The sequence below is a fragment of the Coenobita brevimanus genome, chromosome 48 (assembly GCF_032717465.1).
Source record: "Coenobita brevimanus isolate Jiangsu-jjx chromosome 48, ASM3271746v2, whole genome shotgun sequence".
NCBI classification, from domain to species: domain Eukaryota; kingdom Metazoa; phylum Arthropoda; class Malacostraca; order Decapoda; family Coenobitidae; genus Coenobita; species Coenobita brevimanus.
The window spans coordinates 16,425,709-16,447,540 of NC_137001.1; positions in this window are offsets into that span (position 1 = coordinate 16,425,709).

Here is a 21,832-nt window from a genome sequence, read left to right on the forward strand (position 1 = left end):
AGTCACAAAATATCAAGCAATATCCTTATGATATTATCCTGAATATCCTGATAAGAGGTCGCCAAATTTATGTTACGGAATAGAGAAAGATAATGTACACTTTAAGTGAGAATACTAAAAATCACTACTGTCCCGTAAAGTTCCAGGTTCAAAACAAAAGAGTTAGGTAAAATTACAAGTTAAAGTTTAATGCTCAAACTAACAACTAAACATTCAGGACTCATAAGGATAATGTAATGGCAAAAACAGGTTAAATATATAGTTAACTGCAATAGCCTCTATTAACACGAAATTAGCATGAGTAAATTTATCTAAGTCAGCCCTGATAAAATGAGATACCAGATAATACTCAGTGAATGCAAAATATATTATTACAGATTCAAAATATTATTAATAAGGGCTGACACCCAAAACACATGAATCACAAAAAACACATGAATCACAAAAACCTTACTAGGCCTAAGAAATAACACCTTGCGCTACACAGTACAAGAAAAAATGCAATAACAGTTATACTCAAATTACACAGCTGCTAGATGGTTGGAGACTTCCTGAGCACTCACAATAACAACAACTGTACAGGGGAGGACAGAGATGTGATCAAAATGAGGAGTAGATCTAAGTGGCAATAATGCAGAGACTGAGCTCATTATATAGGGGCCGACAGAGCTTGATACAACTTGTAAGAAGGACGCGCAAATGAAGCCAGAGGGGACAAAGAGTTGACACTCCTGCTCTGAACAACAGAAAGAACGACTTACTCTACTATAAGGGTAGAGGGGGGGAGTGAGGTAGAACACGCTCGTGATCAAACATGCAGCATACTGTACGTTAGAATTACACAAAGGATGATGAAATCATAGGCTATGTAACTATATATATATATATATATATATATATATATATATATATATATATATATATATATATGTATTAATTACTGTAAAATATAAATTTAACCTTGAAATGTGACTGGTGCCCTTAACTAACAGCGTAACAGCATCAAAAAATCATTTTTGTTACTTGTTTTTCGAGCCGTACATATTATACGAGTACGCCCGTCAACTCCGCCACGACTTATGCCACAAAAGAAAAAATAACGAAAATCAAGGGATGCGTCTCATAATTATAAGCAACAACTCTTCCCGTTTTCTACTGATGTATGGGATGGGTGCTCGTATGCGTGGTGTGTTTGAAATCCACCAACAAACCTTGATAAGCAACTGGTTATTTAACCAATTAGCGCTCAATGTCCTCAATATAGGACAGAGCTGGGAATTTTCAAAATTTAATAAAAAAGGAAAGCCCGGGGTAGGGACCTATGAACTTTGAGACTATAAGTAAACAGGCGGAGGGCAGTGCGCCTATCACCCTTCTAGCAAAAACCCTCGCACAGGAAATCTGGGAGCCAATGGGTTAAAAGTGAACATACTTTATTCTATGCAGTTCTGTACAGAAATGCTTTCAGTAATGAAATCGAGGTATACTGAGTAATGCAACATTACTCAAAGCCAGGGATACAAAACTGTAGGTGGTCATCCGGAGCACTGGCTCCTCTACTTTCCTATATTCTCCCTCGTCCAGTCGAATCCTTTATTGCCACATTCATTGACGTGGCCTTGGCCAAGAATGATGTAAACACGTAGGCTACTGTATCAGCATACCATGCTCGTTGTAAATAAAACTGTAAAGTGTTCTAGACATAATGACATATATGTGTGAGGCCTCCTCTATTGTAATCGTATCCAATTCACTATATTCATCAAAATGTTTCATTCCCTGTTCTTTAACCAACAGTGGCGTCAGGTGTTTCAAAACTGCCATCTTACCTGTTGCTCTCAAACTTAATTCTGTTTTGGATCGAAATGATTTGCAATACTTCAGAATCCAGTTAAACGTCTGACTTTAGCATGTTCTGACTTTCTGATGTTGATATACGTGAATTATGTATTTTTCATCAGGTACAATATGTATAATTTATAGTGATTAAAGTATATAATTATGAACATGGCGGAAACATACAATTATCTAAGTTAGTGTACATACAATTACCTGAAGACGAGTGAAACCTGTGCTCGGACAACTGATCCATAATTTTGATTCCTCGCCCATTTCCATGAAGCCTGTGGCCACTGTTGCAAATCCTGTACCGTACCATGAATGTTGCTAGACTGGTTGAGGAAGTTACTATGGTGTCGCTAAATTCATAATATTTTCAACGTACCTCTGCATCAATAGCTAAGATTTCCATATGAAAGTAATAACTAGGCTATGCATCATCGATAATGATTTATTTTGTGTATGCATGTCAGTACTGTATATAACATTAGATTTGCCAGTCTGCTGCCTTACAATATTAACAATTTCTGCCTCATTAAAAAGGCATTATAGGAGAAAACTGCAGAGAATAAAGTATATTAATATTACCCTCGGCTGCTGATCCTATTAGTTTGCCGGTGGAGTTCAGAATCATTCTGTATTGTTTTCCCTCCTGTAAACATTACGGACGCCACACCGGCAACCCCTGCGCTATCCCTTGCCAAGTCCAGAAAGTACTGGAGATATTTGCCGTCATGGTGTTGTCATGATGCTAATATACCCCTTGTAAGAATGAAGGCAAAGATTACTTACTCCATTCACCTGAGCGCATACGAAGAATAACTTGACAACAGGAAGAAGAGGAAGAAGATTGATGTTAGGCGAGGGTTGGTGAAGCAAACCAAATTTTTGCTGAAGCTTCAACTTTCTCCAGGAGGATACTCAGCTGTCAGATTAAGAGATCAAGTCCCTATTTCAGCTATATGGGCTAACAGGGTGGGGTAAAGAAGATCTTGGCCAGAGGACTGATCTAGACTCAGGAAACGAACACGGAATCACTCTGCTGTGGGCCGGGTATGCTTCCAGCTACACCACTGCAAGAATAGGGAAAGCCTGGGGAAGAAAATAATACATATAGGGAAAAATAGAACAATATGAGAAGACTAACTTTGGCCCCGGCGTCAGCCCGGGTCAGAGGTAGGCTTGGCATCAGTATTATGCAAGTAATTTCTTTGGGCAAGTCCTTTGGTTTATTTAAACTTTAATGTATGAAAGTAAGGCAATTATGGTTGATACAAATCATTCATCATCATCATAGCTACCACCATCATCACCACCACAGCTACTACCACAATCATCATCACAACTACCATCGCCACCACCACCATCAAAACTACCAACCATTTTCCGTTCAATAAAATCGTCTGTTCGTACCATCAGTGAAGTAAGAAACGTCGGACCGGAGATGTGCAACCTCCTCCCATCTCTCTCTCTCTCTCTCTCTCTCTCTCTCTCTCTCCCCCCCCCCCCCAGAGACATGAAACTCCACGGAAATGCCCCGCCTCATTTTCCGCGTAAGAAGAAGGGGTGAAAAACTTCAACCCTCTAACCCCCCCCCCCACCCTCAAAGGGAATAGTGTTTAACAAATTTTTGTATGCAACGTTTTTTGCCCCACCCAGAGGCGTGCGCAAAAATTGGTGGAAAACGACTGTGTGGGAGCGGTTGGAGGCTCCCCCCCCCTCTCTCTCTCTCTCTCTCTCTCTCTCTCTCTCACACACACACACACACACACACACACACACACACACACACACACACACACACACACTGATACCACGACAAAAATATGAAACAGATTCACCAGTTCGTGGGAAACGATCGACAGAACTTTGGGATGTATTCTACGTGGGCTTAAAAACTTCATAATAACTCTTCCTTGACAGTCTGTTCTGCACATTACACTTTAGTATCATCTTGTCTGTTGTTGAAGCAACTGTGTCGATACTAAAGTGATATAAATAATATACGGTACAAGAGAATGTTAAGAAATAACATACAAAACGTATGACAAAGGAAGTGGTGCTATGAAGCCTCCAATGTCACCTAGAATACTGTCTTCAGGTAAAAGTAATTGAACTTTTATTTTTTACCCTGCAATCCCGCCAAGTGTTCCTTGGTATATTCTTGGCACCTTCAGAAGAATGTACTTAATATGGGTTAATGATGACCACATCTAACTCCTTTAGTCCTAAGCTGAATAAAATCGTCTGGAAGTAGGAGGAATCTAATCAAAGTATGACCTCATTTTTCCGATGGACATTTAACCTCTTCACTCCGATGACGTATTTTTATTATATTCTTGCACTGTTAGGCGATTATGTTCATAACATTTTCTCTGCAATAAAATATATTAGTTTTATTAAAGAAATATAATGCGTTTATTCTCGCCATTCCTCAAATACTAACAATCTTCTTGCCTGGATTTTAAGTGAAATAGACCAGCAATGATGGACCATGGCTGATGCAAGGGTTGTGTTTTTCAGTTTTTCAGCCCTAAATCCGAACCCTTAGCCCTGCCAAAACTGTCAATTCATTACATGTATCATGATGAGACGATCGGAATGTTCCCTCGGCAGGAAATACCGATATCTTTCTATATACGCTGCCCGTCTGATAAGAAATGAACGAATCTGAAGGCTATTATCCCTGCTCACCCAACACAGGAAGGTGTCTGGCCGTCACATCTACCTCCCAAGGTTGGTGAACCGGAAGTGGTGTATTTCACAACATTTCAATATATTACGTCAGTGATTCAGTTACTCATACAAATAGGGTCACATTACAAAACGATGGAGAATACCACAAGCAATTTGTATACAGTAAAGTGGTGCCCCATTGGTAGCCAGAAGGATCTCTGCACAGTGTCAAGTGAAAGAAAAAATCGAGAATGAAACAACTTACATTTCTTTTGCAGCTAATGATTTGCCTCTGCTGAATAAAGTTATCTGACCAGGGCACAGCATGGTACTTACTATCAAAATACATTTTTAATAATACTTTAAATCGTTTACCAACTTGGAACTGAATGATCTTTATGTTCATCCTTACTTAGTTATAGCTGCATCTTCTTACATGAAATCATAACCAAATCTCATTTTCGTAAGACAGAGAGAGAGAGAGAGAGAGAGAGAGAATTTTTATCTCTTCATCCATGGTAAGTCAGTCTCACCTGCGACGATCAGCTTACAAAGAAGTTGAGGGGAGCAGTGAGCGTATACTGTGTGAGTAATACTCGTTTATTACAAGTAATTTCACAATAACAGTAGTCCACCCTCTACAGCCATGCGATTTTAACTTCCCTACTTTGTTGAAATGAATTCTTTGATATACTTTTATTGTGAATTACATCATAATATTACACTCCCAGGGAGAAAAGCTATCAAACCTGGACTTATCCCTTGTCTTTTATTCTGAAATCATGCAGTCCCTTACTTACTAACCTTTGATCAAGTACTTCACTAGTAATGTGCAAATCAGAGGGATACCTCCCTTCACTAATATAAAACAGACCTCATCCATTCCCTCACTCTTTCTCCTCTCTCTGTCTCTGTACATACATTCTCCTTCTATGCTCTGCTCACACTCACTGTCCCTCCCTGCCAATACGTAGCCATCTGGGAGAAGCACGGAAGGAAATTACGTACTGACCATGAGATGAAAGTAGGTCAGTGTCGTAATCAAAGGAACGTTCCGTTCTGTACGAATATTATTCGTAGCCTCACTGCACCCTGGCTATATATAGTGTATATATTACCTCAGTCTCCAGCAGAAGTAAATTATCAGAAATCGTCGACGGTATTCAAGTAAAGAAAAAATGGTTATGAAGTTTGAAGTGTTAATTATAGCAGTTTTGTCCATACCTTTCTTGACCTGCCAGCCACATCATCTGAGCAGATCAGCCAAAGGACTTGGTCAGCTGCACCAGCTATGGGCGATGGATGGCCAAGTGAAGACCTCGCCAACTCAGGCAAGACTTTTCAGATCAACAGGACAACAGGAGAACGCGGCTCAGCCCGTCATAGTTAACGGGACGAGCGTGGCAATGGAGTACGGCCAAAATGACTTCCTGTTCTGCCTGGCTAACATCAACACCACCACCAACAACAACCCCCTCCATCACTATCAGGTACTGTACATACGAGGTTTTTAACCTGCCTTTTTCTCGATTCATTCTGACGACATTTATAACTACTGCATAGGGGGTCTTTCTTAATTTGAGTATTTGCCCCAAGTAATTGTACTCCTCGACCTCTTCAAGAATTTCTTTGCCTATTCTGATGACCCTCTTTGGTGAATTATGCTTAAACATTACTCTAGTTTTACTCAGGTTCACCTTTATCCCTACTTTGAGACTTTCTCTGTTTGGGTCATTTAACATTTCTTGCAATGTCTCTTCTGCTTCTGAGAGTTAGACAACGTCATCTGGAAATCTTAAATGGTGGTGTTCTCCCGGCCACGTACTGCTTTGGCGGACATAGGGGGTGCTGTGGTTGAACCAGTGTCACTTACTATAGAGCATGCTTGCACCCAGTCTGCTTGCGCGGGCCGATTTCACTTGCTTCACAGACTACACACACATACACAACCACTCCAACATTACAGTCACACTTAGAAGCACTTATCATCCTACATACAATCTCTACCAGACAACCTAAGCCACTTGGTAGAGAGTTATAGGCTATATCGTCCCGACTTTGGTCGGGGTAGGCTGGTCTGGACACTCATACGGCTGATGATTATCTATCTATCTATCAATATATATATTTATTTATTTATTTTTATTTATTTATTTATATACATATAAAAGGTTACATCAGTGCATTGCATATTTTTGTATTCACAGTAGTAATTTATTACTATAAAATAGTAGGCCTTACCGCTGGGCCCCACCATTGCAAGAATCTGATCTGGGTGGAGATCTACCACGGTGCAAAGTTTCGTCGTTTTCTGTAAAAAAAAAAAAAAAAAAAAAAAAAAAGAAATAAAAATATGCCCTCACACTGAGGAGAAATATACAGACGTTCACACACATAGGCTACAATGTGTTTTATGTGAGATACAAGTAAATGATTTGGAACGTTAGTAAAGAAGACTTGTTACTAGATGCAGATTCACTATGCCAACAGGCATGGTAGAATGCATGATCACATCATTGCTCCATCAAGCATTATTGTGTTCGTCTGGCCCACAGATTGAGTGGCGCGGAACTGATGAGAATGTGGACGGCATGTTCAGGCATCAAAGGAGGTTTACAGTGGGTTCTGGCCATCACATCCCTCACTCTTACCTCGTCTTTACCCTATTCAGTAGTCAACTGGCCGGCATCTACGACTGCGTCCTTCTGCATCAAGGACAAGAGGTGGGCCGAGCATCAGTGACCGTTAGTTGAAGGAGCAGTTGCCCAGAAGAGACTGAGTTCCTGTGGACTGCAAGGCCGTCAGGGATGTTCACCGCGAAATCTTGATATTCATGCCATGAATGTGGATCTCTTGCCATTCATCGATGATAAGAATTATATTATTGACTATTGCCTGGAAAAATGCATGTAATGTTCATCATATCTCCCATTTTAGATAGGTCGTAGAAGAATTTAATAATCTAGTGTCTTTATGTATAATTTGTACGTTACCTATTTATTCATTTATTTATGTTTTCATTTGTAATCTTCATCATGTTGAAATATACATTTGATGAATTACTGACTTTGATTTCTCCTGTTTCAACCTAAGCTAAAAACTAACAAAAAAAAAAAAAAAAACTAAATAAAACAGGGACACTATCTTCCACTTAGCATCAACATTATCATCTCTTTCATCCACAGTAATTCATTAGTACTGGACTATTGTGACGAATGGTAACCAAACCAAATGCAGCAACTATCCCAAATCCATCGATTACTAGTTACCACCCGCAATGAGAAGCGAGCGGAGTAGTAGTAATGCTTTCAGCTGTGAGGTTGGCTGGCTGACTTTGTGTGTGGGTAAACAAGATATCTCATGAACGGCTTGAGCTAACTTTCAGGGCATCAAGATATGACCAAAATCTTTGGGGAGTTAGAAAATGGGTAATCAAGGTCATGGTCAAGGTCACCAAAATGGCTGCCAACCGTCAACTAGTTCACCCTTGGTGACTTTGACCTTGCCCCAGAGTGCCTTTTTCGAACTCGTCCTGAAATTGGCCATATTCGCTGAAAGTTTCATTTTGATAGCTCAAGCCGTTCATGAGATATATCTCTTGTTTACCCACAGACATACAAAGCCAGCCAACCAACCTAACAACTGAAATGAAAACATTACCACTCTGCTCACTTACCACCCGGGTTGCGAAGCAAGCGGAGTGGTAATGTTTTCAGTTTTGAGGTTGGTTGGCTAGCTATGTTTGTGTGTGTTTTACATCCTGAATTAGTGTCAAATCAGAAGTGGAGGTGCAAAATTATGTACCGGGGAAAAACTTTGCGGCCACGCGGGTGGTGACACCCAATCGTGAGATGGCTTCTAGTGTCTGTCAAAATTGATTTCATCCTCGAAAAGGTACAATGACTTACAGGGCAAACGGGATAGGCAAGAACCAGTCATAGGTTACACACTCCAGTGTAAAGCAACCTAGCATAAAAACCTGATTAAAAAAAAAAAAATGAATAAAATATTCGAAATTTTGCTGATTATAGGAACCTTGTTCCTGTCTTCAGTGTATTGCAAGCACATCAGCTGAGCTATATTGACAAAGAACTAACCCAGTTACAGCAATCAGACGTGTTGTATGGTCATGTTAAGACCTCGGGCACAAATCCAAGACCTTCTTCAGTAACAGGCCAACAGGATGAGTTAGACAAGCCTGTCATAGTGAATAGGACGACCGTGTCAATGGAGTTCGGTCAGAACGGTTTTCTGTACTGCTGGGGCAACATCACCAGCGACTCTCTCCATCACTACCAGGTACCCTACACCTGGCGTCGTTTATCTTACTCATTGTTGGTTCATATGGCAGCATCCGTATCATCCAGATATAAAACTTGCACAGAATAAATAAATACATAAATAATTAAATTCATTAATCAATGAATAGAGTAATTAATTAATCAATTATTATATATCATCATCATCATCATCAGCCGTTTGAGTAAACACTGCAGGACCGGCCTATCCCGACCGAAGTCGGGACGATACAGCCAATATATCTCTACCAAGTGGCTTAGGCTGTGTGGTAGAGATTGTATGTAGGGAGAGAAGTGCCTGTAAGTGTAACTGCAGTGTTGGAGTGGCTTTGGATGTTTGTGTAGTCTGTGAACCAAGTGTAATCGGCCCGCGCAAGCCGACTGGGTGCAAGCATACTTTACAGTATGTGACACTGGTTCAACCACAGCACCCCTTGTGTCCGCCAAGCAGTACGTGGCCAGAAGAATGTTTCCAAAGTTTATTACCCTGGCGGGGCGCTAACCCTCGCTCTCCAGTGTACGAAAAAGCACACTTTACCACAGATATATATATATATATATATATATATATATATATATATATATATATATATATATATGTATGTGTGTATTTTTGTTTATATAAATATTTTCTTTGTTTATGTGGAGTTAATCTCTCATATGGGGTTGTTAATCATATAGACTGAGAGAGAGAGAGAGAGAGAGAGACTGACTGATAGGTACATAGATCAGTAGATAGATAGATAGATAGATAGCTAGATAAAGATTCAAGGGTATCATGGCCGATCAGTTTTTTTTTTTTTTATAGCATTATCATGTCCGTTTGTTACCCAGGTGGAGTGGCGAGGGAGAGGAGACGTGAGTTTGAGCAGTTGGTCCAGTCATCAGAGAAGGTTCACAGTGGGCTCTGGGCCCGGATTCACAAACGGTCACACGCTCTTGTGCCTCCCTTACCGGTCGCGCCGCTCCCTTTCGGCGTTACACCAGCATGCACACACTGTGTCGGCCGCCATTTTTTGTCGTAGCGTCTCCCTTTCGCTAAGGGTCCTCCAGACCACCCTTACAGGATCGTAATTCGGAAATAGAGGCACATTGTATCGATTACATGACCCCCGACCAAAACAACTGTGAGATGTGTGACATGAAGGGAATGTACACGTACCTATGTACGTACCATACTTACATACGCACCTGTGTACATACGTCTGGATCTATGTACGTACTTACGTACATATCCACGTACATAATTACGTACGCAGTATTTATGTGTGAATGTATGTACGTGCCTACCCATGCACCCGTATATCTACATACGTACACGCCCATGCACTTATTTAGATACACACCTATGTACTGTACGTACTAACGCATTAATGTACTTACCTATGTACGTACTTACGTACGGCCGTATGTACGTGCTTACGGAAGTACGTATATACGTACGTCCTTGCGTAAATATTCACGTACGTAAGTACGTTAGCATGTGTTTATGTATGAACGTACGTACATGCTTACGAATGTACCCATGTACGTACTTATGTACGTACATGTATACGTATGTAACTTGCAATACTTTGGTGATAGAAACTCCGTGTACAAACAGCTAGATAAGGAGTTTATTACAAGCTCACAGTAAAACAGTCTGCCCTTCTCGGCTGTCTGCTAAGAACTGATGCAATAACGCCGTCTTCAGGCATGGGAAAGGGTGCTGACCTAGCAAGATTAGTGGGGGCATGTATGCACTGGGGGGGGACATATATACATCGGGGGTAGACATATTGTGGAGGGGGTACACTACTCCCCCGGGGTAGCTGAGATGGTGTCTCCTGACGCCGGGAGGTAAATGGTGTTTGAATATAGTAGGAAGGCAGGACCGGGAGGTTGTACAAGGGATAAGGATGATACAGGGGCAGGAGGGGAGACATGGCCATGTTGAGGGGAGGGAATTAGAAGGATATATACATATAAGATATACAAGGAATAATAGGTACAAATCCAGTAAGGGTCGAAGGGATATATAAACATAATGGGAAGTACACAATAATAGTTTGATACATGATAAACAAGGAGTTGATATGAGAGTTCTATTGTTGTTCTTCCTTCATTTTTTTTTTTTTTTGTATTTTCTGTAGGATACAGTCACTCAGTAATGCATGAAAGAAATACCATCATTTTCTAGTGGGCAGAGTACCGTTCACAGTTTGGTTAAATGTTAGATGGCAATGGTAGTCACGGAATGCGAGGGCACTAAGTACGGGGAGTTTCTACATCGTGTGTAGGGCGTACGGTACTATGCCGGTAGCGACGCTGATTTCCTGGAGTCAACGTTCCATTTTTCTGACACAACAATGCACTGCACAGATGATGAGTAGAAAACCTATGAAAACGATAACCACAGGGGGAAACACAACTGTTGGATGAACCCATGAACGGCTGAAGGCCAGAGAAAATTGATCCATAATGAAATCACTGTCATTGAGGAAGGTGAGCATGCGCAAGTGAGGGGAGATGATGGTAATGTTGGCAGAAGGTAGGGTTGAAGGCATGTCGATTGGTTGAAGGATGTCATAGGAGTGTTTACGAAGAGCTTGGTGATAGCGAGTGGCGTAAGTGATGACGGACTCTGATTTGACGGTACAATAGTCAGGTGCTTTGTAGAGACCACTCGCGGGGACGGAGCGAACGGAAGAACCAGGACACATGATTGTGACAGAGATGGGAACAGCAAAGAAGAAGTACTGGACATGGTTGACGTGAGCATGGTGGACCGGGAGGTCAGGAGCTGGGACAAAAGAACAGGCCGAGTAGATGGAATGGTTGCAAACTAAAGCAGACTCACAGGGTGTAGCACTGCTAGGGAAGATAGCGAAAAGGTGGGCAGCACAGAGACGAGAGGTCGGAGTAAGGGAGGAACATTGCTGGAGGTCTGTGGAAGAAAGGAAGGCAACGGAAAGATGATCATGGGAGAGGAGGAAATATTCTGAAGGAACAGATACCTGTAACAAGGAGTTGTTGAGGCGGAAAGGGAAGGGAATGATGTGGAAAAGGTTAAAGGTTATGGTGGAATGGAGAGGAATATTGGCGACGACGTATGTAGTGAGAAGAGTGGCTTCGAGAACAGGATAATAATATTCAAGGGAGGAGTAAGGGAGGACTGGGGAGAGACCGAAGGTGGAGTGAGCCCATTCCAGGACAGAACGGAGAGCTGAGACAGGTACTAAGTCGGCAGTGACACGTCCAGCGATAGCATCGACCAGGATACGAATCAAGGTAGAGTCTTGAGACAGGAGAGAGTCAAAGGCCAGTTGGAGATTATCCATGTTCATTTTGAGGTACAAGAACTGAGAGATAACGTTGAGATCGGAAAGGTGGCGTTGTAAGATAGTGGTGAAATGGTGTAGAGTGGACGTGACGTCATTGAGTTGGGTTTCAGTGAATCTGTGACTTATGTATGGCAATTCCCAGGAGAGTGGGAGGAAAAGGGTATAGAGATACTCATTCGGGTTGTGTGTTCCCATGAGGGCCGTGAGATGGTTCCTGATTCCATGGAGCTGGTGCGCGTAGGCAGGTAGGGCAATGGCTATGTCAGCCAGGGGCGCAAGATCGTAGCGCAAGGAGACCTCGCCTCCTGAGCCGACCAAGGCCTCGGGACGTACTCCACCATCGTCCTGACCTGACTCAGACCCCAGGAGGGTCAGCACTGCCAGCAGGGAGATCGCTAACATCGTACCTAGAAAATCAGGGTACAGTTAATGGGGGAGGTCGTGAAGAGGCTGATGGGCAGAGCGCAGTTTTGACCGATATTGATTGGTTGATGAATGAGCAGGTGGAGATGGAGATGAAGGAGACTGAGGGATAGGTGGAGACAAGCTAGACTGAGGGATGGGAGGAGGGGAAGAGGGGGCAGGAGGTTGTGTAAGTGACTCTTCCAACACGAGGCCACGGGGTGCTCGCTTTAAGTCATCGACGTGGACCCATCAGGTGTCCCTAGTGGACAGGTCCTGGAGGTGAAATTTGTTGCCTTGTTGAGTGAGGACGCGGTGGGACCCTGTAAATTTGTCATCCAACTTAGAGGAACGCGTATGGGAATGAGCAAAGACAAGATCGCCTACATTGATAGTGATAGGAGAGGCGGACTTATGTTGGCACTGCAGCATGTCCTCCTGAGAGGAAGCCAAAGTGGATTGGACATACTGGTGGATTGTCTGGAAGTTGGCCAATTTTAGTTTAACATACTCATCCATGTTGTGGATGGGTTCTGGCTTTGAGGATAAGAGAGAGTATGGGAGGTCCTTGTCAAAACCAAAGAGGACGAAGAAGGGAGATTCAGCAATGCATGCATTGATGGAACTATTGATGGAGGATGCCACTTGGGGAATCCAGTCATCCCAGGACGAACTATGGGAGCCTAGATGTCTGAGGCACTCTAAGATTTTTCGGTTGTGGCGTTCTACAAGGCCATTGGAAGCCGGATGGTGAGGCACGACATTGCACTTACTGATACGAAAGCGGCGACAGATCTCATCGAGAAGGCTATTGTTGAATTCTGTACCGTTGTCAGTAAGAATGGTATGAGGGGTACTGAACGGGCAAATTACGTGATCTACAAGGGCACGTGCAACGCTCTTCGCGGTCTTGTTGGAGAGGGGAACAAGGACACAGTAGCGGGAGAAGTGGTCGACCGCTATGAACAAGTACTCAGCGCCAGATTCTGTGAGAGGAAGTTTTAAGAGATCGATTGAGACAGTTTCCCATGGTTGTGATGGGATTGGGTATTGTAAGAGAGGTGCTGGTAAGCCGGTTGATCCTTTGTGGCGGTGGCAGGAGAGGTAAGAGTCACAGTGGGCATTGATATCGCAGCGCATGGTTGGCCAATAGTATTTGAGACGTGCTTGGCGCAAGCATCGGTCTTTACCTGGATGGGAAGCTTGAGGAGTATTATGAACAATATGAAGAACCTTTGGTACCAGGGCAGTGGGGACAACAAGTTGGCGTACTTCGTGATTGGGCATATCTTTGCCTGTTAGCAGTGTTTTCCTGTACAAGAGATCTTCATCTAGCATGAACTCATCTAGTGATACTGGCAGAGTAGGTAAGGTCGAGGCATCGCCAGATTCTAGGAAATAAATGACTTTGGACCACATGGGGTCTTGGTGTTGAAAGTTTCGAACAACTTCTGACGTTAGTGTAGTATTTTCAGTTACTTCAGGCTGCAGTGATGTTATAGCTGCTGCTACGTGACGTGAGAGTGCGTCTGCGACTACATTCAACTTGCCTGGTACATATTGAAAAGTGGGATTAAAGTCCTGGATGATGACAGACCATCTAGCTAGTCTACCTGTTAGGTTGCGATTCTTGAACAAATCACATAGTGGAAGGTGGTCTGTTTGGATATGCACTGGATAACCATAGACTATATCTCTGAAATGTTTCAAGGACCAGATTACCGCTAGCGCTTCGAGATCTGTGACACTGTAGTTACGTTCAGCGGTTGTAAGGGTGCAACTATAGTAGGACTCGCGCACGTTTGCGGCTGTGGTGTGGCCCGCACCTGTGTACAATTGTGCCACGTTTCCCCAACTTGCGATGTGAAATGGAAGCTATTTATGTACAAGGCATCACAAATTCGATAAATTCAGATGAATAAAACTTACACTTGTGTATTTTGATGGATGAATCAACAGTAATCTTATTATGCATAAAATATTTATACAGTAACACAAAATCATTGCATACATATTGTACAGTGTTGCTAAAAGAAATTGTAGTCACTTTTAATGGTTTTTAGCGTAGTTTTAGGGTGGGTAATAATATCACAGTTATGGATATAAGATAATGAGCCTGAAAAAAGAAGAAATATGCCAATATCCAAAGTAAAAGAAATAATTCATGTAATTCTTGTGAGTGGCAACACTTACCCAGTCTGGCCTAAGGTAAAGTACGTACAGTCACTCATAAAAGAAAAGACCCCCCCCTGCTTTAGAGGCAATATAACTCGGGGTATTCAGTGTTGGTAACAGTGTATTTGACGTCAGCCATATGGGGGGATGAGGAGGGGTGTTTGAGAGGAGGGCGGAGTTAATCTGCACGAAACACTGCTTCAATCCACATTTCGAATCAAACATACATTATATCTGATTTGTTATGTTGTCCTTCACACAAAATTAACTTTATGCTACAAGAACAAAGAACTTTCAGGTGATAACACAATCCCATACCCGAAACATTTATGCATTAATGCCGCACACCTTCATAAATCCCACCCTCTCATTCTCACCCTCACCCACTCTCACCTTACTCTCACCTTCACTCTCTCTCACACTCTCACACTTTCAGCCTCACTCGCACTCTCACCCTAACTGTCACTGTCACTACCACTATCAACGTCACTCTCTCTCTCTCTCTCTCTCTCTCTCTCTCTCTCTCTCTCTGGTCCGTTTAACCTGGCAGAGGCTTGGTGCCATATAGAAGACAAACAAATTAAGAAAAAGATTGAAGAGAATGGATTGAACAGATGGAAAGTGGGGTTAACAGGAAAAGTGACTCTGAAATGGTATAAAAGAAAGCAAAAACCAGAAGGGCTAAACTGGCATGTAGGAGACTGGGGAACTAGACTGTTAGTTAAAGCTAGGACAGGTACTCTGGAAGTGAATGGTAGAAATAGAGAGGAACAGGACAAGAACTGCAAATTTTGTGAGGGGATAAAAGAAACAATAGAGCACCTAATTGTTGAATGCAACAACTACAAAGAGCAAAGGGAGAAGTTAATAGCATCAGTAGTAGCGGTGATAGGAATGGAGGAATGGCAGAGAAGACTTGAGGAAGAAGATGGGGGGATATGTACAGTACTGGGATTATATGGGGATAAGGAAGAAACAGGGAGAATAATGAAGTTTGCTAAAATATTTCTAACACAATGCTGGAGGAAAAGGCAACAGCAAGAAGGACAGTAAATAAAAATATATAAAATGTTACGAAAATTGAAGTGTGATCAAGAAAAGAGAAGAGGATAAGGAGCAAGAAGAAAAGGAGGACCTACGAAGCGATACAAAGCGACAGAGGTCACAAGAAGAAGAAGAAGAAGAAGAAGCACAGTACTGCCATCACACACATGATCACACATTAATGAGGTGTGTGGCCACTGCAGATGGGCAGTAAAACTGTCAATCATATAAAGATAAACCTGGTTCTTAATAAGTTGATAAGGTATCACTTTAATTTATCCCAGACATTGTATGAAACCAGATATTGGGAAGGAAGGATTAGAAGGCACGGAGTGGTTCGTGGCAACCATGTCTGTTACCAGATTCTAGGTTGTTGGATTCTGGGTTATCAGATTCAAGGTTTATTTATAATGGCAGGCTACCTTGGTTATAGATATACCATTATAATGTATAACCACATAATACTCAGTGTAATCTATAATTGTGTGTGTGTGTGTGTGTGTGTGTGTGTGTGTGTGTGTGTGTGTGTACTGGGGAAAGGGGACTTTCCGAGCCGTGGAGGAATGTTGAGGAATACAGGAATGCAGTATACTCTCGACTTAAGTCATCCCTTTTACTGTATTGGTAAAGTCGTTCATTCTTTATAATTAATAGTTCACTGTTCCGTATAGCATACTATATGGTGCAATTTATGGCTCTATAACACTTGTCATAATTTTTATTTCAATATTTCCTCATAGTGTGTTATTACTAGACTTGTGTATAAATAACCAAGTAATACCTACCATATAAAGAGTGACACACACACACACACACACACACACACACACACACACACACACACACACACACACACACACACACACAATTATAGATTACACTGAGTATTATATGGTTATACATTATAATGGTATATCTATAACCAAGGTAGCCTGCCATTATAAATAAAACCTTGAATCTGATAACCCAGAATCCAACAACCTAGAATCTGATAACAGACATGGTTGCCACGAACCACTCCGTGCCTTCTAATCCTCCCTTCCCAATATCTGGTTTCAAACAATGTCTGGGATAGATTAAAGTGATACCTTATCAACTTATTAAGAACCAGGTTTATCTTTATATGATTGACAGTTTTACTGCCCATCTGCAGTGGCCACACACCTCATTAATGTGTGATCATGTGTGTGATGGCAGTACTGTGCTTCGTCGGCTAAACGGACCAGAGAGAGAGAGAGAGAGAGAGAGAGAGAGAGAGAGTGACGTTGATAGTGGTAGTGACAGTGACAGTTAGGGTGAGAGTGCGAGTGAGGCTGAGAGTGTGAGAGAGAGTGAAGGTGAGAGTAAGGTGAGAGTGGGTGAGGGTGAGAATGAGAGGGTGGGATTTATGAAGGTGTGCGGCATTAATGCATAAATGTTTCGGGTATGGGATTGTGTTATCACCTGAAAGTTCTTTGTTCTTGTAGCATAAAGTTAATTTTGTGTGAAGGACAACATAACAAATCAGATATAATGTATGTTTGACTAGAAATGTGGATTGAAGCAGTGTTTCGTGCAGATTAACTCCGCCCTCCTCTCAAACACCCCTCCTCATCCCCCCATATGGCTGACGTCAAATACACTGTTACCAACACTGAATACCCCGAGTTATATTGCTTCTAACGCAGGGGGGGTCTTTTCTTTTATGAGTGACTGTACCTCCGTAGACCCAAGCATAGCTTGTACAGGTGTTGCTAGGGAAAAATGCTCACATTTACCGGCTTTTACCATAATTTTAAGGACGAGGAATAATCACATTTAAAATCATAAGCTAATATGTAGGACAAAACAGTAGACATATGCCAATACCGAAGTAAAAAAAAAAAAAAAAAAAAATTATTCACTCGCGAGCGGCAACACTTCCACACCCAGTCGGTGTGAGAGAGAGAGAGAGAGAGAGAGGCAGGAGAGGGGCATGCATTGAATGCATTGTCGGCATCACTAAATATAACAAAACCAAATTAACAAATGAAAGCACAATTATAAATAACTTATAAAAGAATCAAAAGTACTCAGGGTGGCTCACATTTCCCGCCAGGAGAAAGAGAGAGAGAGAGAGAGAGATAACGGTATAGAAAACGTGGCACCACTGTACACAGGTGCCGGCCACACCACAGCCGCAAACGTGGGCGAGTCCTACTATAGCATATGCTGTTACGCGCTTCCTTGATGCTTCATCGAGTTGCATCAAAACGGCACCAAGTCCAGTGCCTGAGGCATCTGTGCAGAGAAGGAAGGGTGTGGTATAATCAGGGAACGCTAGAATAGGGGCATTTACAAGAGCTGTTGTTAGCTTTTGGAAAGCCTGTGACTGGTCGTTAGTCCAAACAAAGGGCACATTCTGCTTAAGTAAGTGGGTCAGAGGAGCAGCGATCTGAGCATAATTCCGGATGTAGCGACGATAATAGCCTCTGAGGCCCAGGAAACTTCGTACAGCGTCGGTAGTGGTAGGTTCTGGGAAGTTAATAATCGCCTTAGTTTTATCCTCATTAGTATGAATGCCTTGTGCATCTACGACATGGCCTAGGAATTTGATTTTCTTTCGCAGGAAGTCACATTTACTGAGATTGATTTTCAGGCCTGCGAGCTGGAGGCGTTCAAAGACTTGCTGGAGTTTGGTAAAATGATCAGGGATGGATTTACTCACAACAATGATATCATCTAGGTAAGCAAAAAGAGAGTGTCCCATCATACCGCTGAAGACTGAATGGATAAGTCACATGAACACGGAAGGAGCATTTCTCAGACCAAAAGGGAGTCTCTTAAACTGAAAATGTCCAGAAGGGGTGCTAAAGGCTGTGACTGGGCGAGAGGACTCTTCCATTTCGACCTGCCAGTACCCGCTGAGGAGGTCTAAAGATGAAAAGACTACGTTATTGTCACCAAGGGACTCTAGCAAATCAGTGAGGACAGGTAACGGGAAACGGTCTGGAACGGTGACAGAAATTACCTTACGATAGTCGACTACTGGTCTAAGGTTGCCGTCCTTCTTTGGTACTAAGAAAAGTGGGCTATTCCATGGACTGACGGAGGGTTCAATAATGTCCTGGTCTAACATGTTCTGTACCATTTGATCTGTTTGCTTTCTCTGGCTGTGAGGCAATCGATACGCTGGTATGTAAATCGGCTGATTTCCTGGGAGTAGTTCAATCGTATGTTTCACAAGGTCTGTTCTACCCATCGGTTCACCGGGTAAGGCAACCACGTTTCTGTACGAGGTCAGAAGGTCGAGGAGTTGAGGCGTATGTTCTGGGAAATCTGTGCAAGTGAGATATGAGAGCATATCGGGTGAATGCGTCGGCGCGGATCCCGTAGAGTTAATAGTACATACACCAATTGGCGTATCATCAGTCTGAATAGTAGGAATTGAGGATTCCTGGCACACCTTTACGGCCGCTGGGTATACTAGGAAGTCTCCAATCTTTACACCACTTTGAAGTTTTAGTGGAGCATTTGTGACATTGAGCAAGTACAGGTAGCATAAACTGTCCTCTAAGACTGTACACCACGCTGACTCATAAGTCAAACCATTCACACAACACGTCTCAGGTAGGGTTAGTACATCCACTCCTTCTTTCACACCGGCAACACAAACAGAGACTTTGGTGAACTCATGCGGTAACAAAATTGTGCACGTATTCGTTACTGCACGTTTCGTCTCTGCGTGTTGGAGAAGATCATGCAGACTGTGTGAGGTAGGTAACTGAGACATGTCTGAGTCAGCAATAGTGTTGTCGGGAGAGGATGTAAGGGCCATGTTCGAAGGCTGAGATGATGTATCAGGAGACACTGAGGAATTTATGTCCTTGTTCGCAGTCAGTAAAGGAATGATCTCTGTATTCTCAGATGATGATAGTGGTGGTTTGGGCTGGGTTGGACTTTTTGGTAGTGATAGGGACAGAGGTAATGGAAGGACTGATTTGATCGTAAGAACAGGACGGGGACATTCCATAGTGTAAACCGGGAATCCAGAAATGTCTATACTACCACAAGCAGGTAATAATGCAATGGAATGTTGTGCCATGGTGGAGAAACCAATAAGGGCATCTGCGGGATACTGCAAGTCATTAGTGACATGAAATTCAATGAGGATAGGGGGCAAAGCTCTGTGGAGTTTGACTTAAAGGGTGACTCTTCCCTTAACCTTAAACTCTGAGCCGTTAACACCACATAGGCGAATGTCTGGTGGTTCTAGGAAACTGACGTGGCTGTGATGGCGATGAATAATTTGTAAGGAATTTTCGGAGATGAGATTTACTATAGATCCTGTGTCCAAGAAGAATGACGTTGGTATGTCATGATTGCTTCCGTGAATGACTAAACCCGAGGATGTTATGGGACCTACATGGCGGATGGGGAGTTGGGTTTCTGGTTCTACGTGATATTGGGCCGATACGGGCGCGGCGCTTCCCCCGACTGCGGGCGGTTGAGGTAACAACATTCCTCAGTGGTGTGAGTCGTGCTTGATTTGTGGTATTTGCAGTGTGGACGACGTGAGCGGGAAGGCGTACGCTGTCTGGTTTGGGAGTGAGGACGTCTGTATGTACGGTCGCAACTGGATACTCAATGTCCAGGATGACCACAGTACCAGCAAAGAATCGAAGATTGTCTGTTCCGTCGGGCGCTAGATTGATCATGGCCTGCGGTAGGAGAGCGATGTGTGGCAGGTCTGCCGCGTGTGGTGGGACGGGAGCGAGATTGGTTTGGGGTAGTGGAGGTGTGACAGACTGAGGAGGCCAAGGGTTGGGTGGTACCCTGACGCATGTAGTTCGAACCTGTTCTTTCATGAATGGCTTTAGTGACCTGAATAATTTTATCTCCTGGATTGAAACCGATTTCCAAGGCTAGCTCTCGCTGTTTAGGAGTAAGCCAGTGAAGGAATCTGAGGTAACCGATTAAGTCAGCAAAGTTGGTGAGTGAAAGCATTGGAACGCCATTCTTGTCTTCTAACCATTTCGTGCCTACCAGTAATTGGAGCATCTCGCTACTAGTTGCTTTCATGGCGGCGGCAGCTTCGCGGAGCTTGGCATATTGCGCTGGGACGCGCAAGTCCTCATCTGGTTTAGGAGATTAATGAATCCCATGAGAGACGCGGTATTTGAATGCTGGCAACAAAGGCTGATGAGTTCCGTGTGAAAATCAGCAAAGGTACGAATGCTATTGAAATGTCCTGCACGGATCGCGGATCAGATGTCTGATTTACCGTGGTGCAAGCGACCGAGGAGGTAAGCTACTTTGAGCGATTTCCTTGGTAATTTGTCTATTATTTATTTCTGTTTCGACTTCTCTGAGGAAATCATAGACAGACCAAGTTGGGTCCTGGCCGGTAAATTTGGGACGATTGGCATCATCGAGATAGATAGACTGTGGAGGGTTGGCCATGGCTGGAAGTGCAGAAGTGGTGGCAGGAGAGGTGTGGGAGAGAGAGAAGGTAGTGGCAGTTAAGGGCGAGCAAGATGGGGTATGAAGGGAGGCAGGAGAGGGAACGACAGGGGAAGGAGTAGAGGAAGAAGAAGGGAGTGTAGAGGCAGGAGTAGAGGAGGAGGTATTGGGATTTACGAGGGTAGGACGGGTAGTAAGTGATTCTGCGGGAAGTGAAACGGGAGTCTCAGGTACAGGGCAGTGGTACTCTTTGCCACTTCGTAAATGAGTGATTGTGTTAGAGTCGGCAGACAGCGTATGAGCAGGTGATGTTTCCGGGTCGAGAGGGCTGGTGGTAAGCGGTTGACGTGGAAAGTATGACATTTAATGCGGCAATGGAAGATGAAAGGATGAAGATGGATACGTAGGTGGAAATGTATAAATAACAATGAGAGAATGGAATACACTAGGTGTGAAAATATGAATGAAGGTGCGGGGATGAATGGTTTAAAGAAAATGCAAAGGATGAGATGGATAATAAATAACGTAGGTGAAGATGAAAACGGGGTAATGGAAATGAGATGGAAGATTTACAATAACCAATCTGTAGAGAAAATCGAGGATAATCTCTAGAGAAAGGAAAGATATACTATAGTTACACAGTAGAAACGGGAG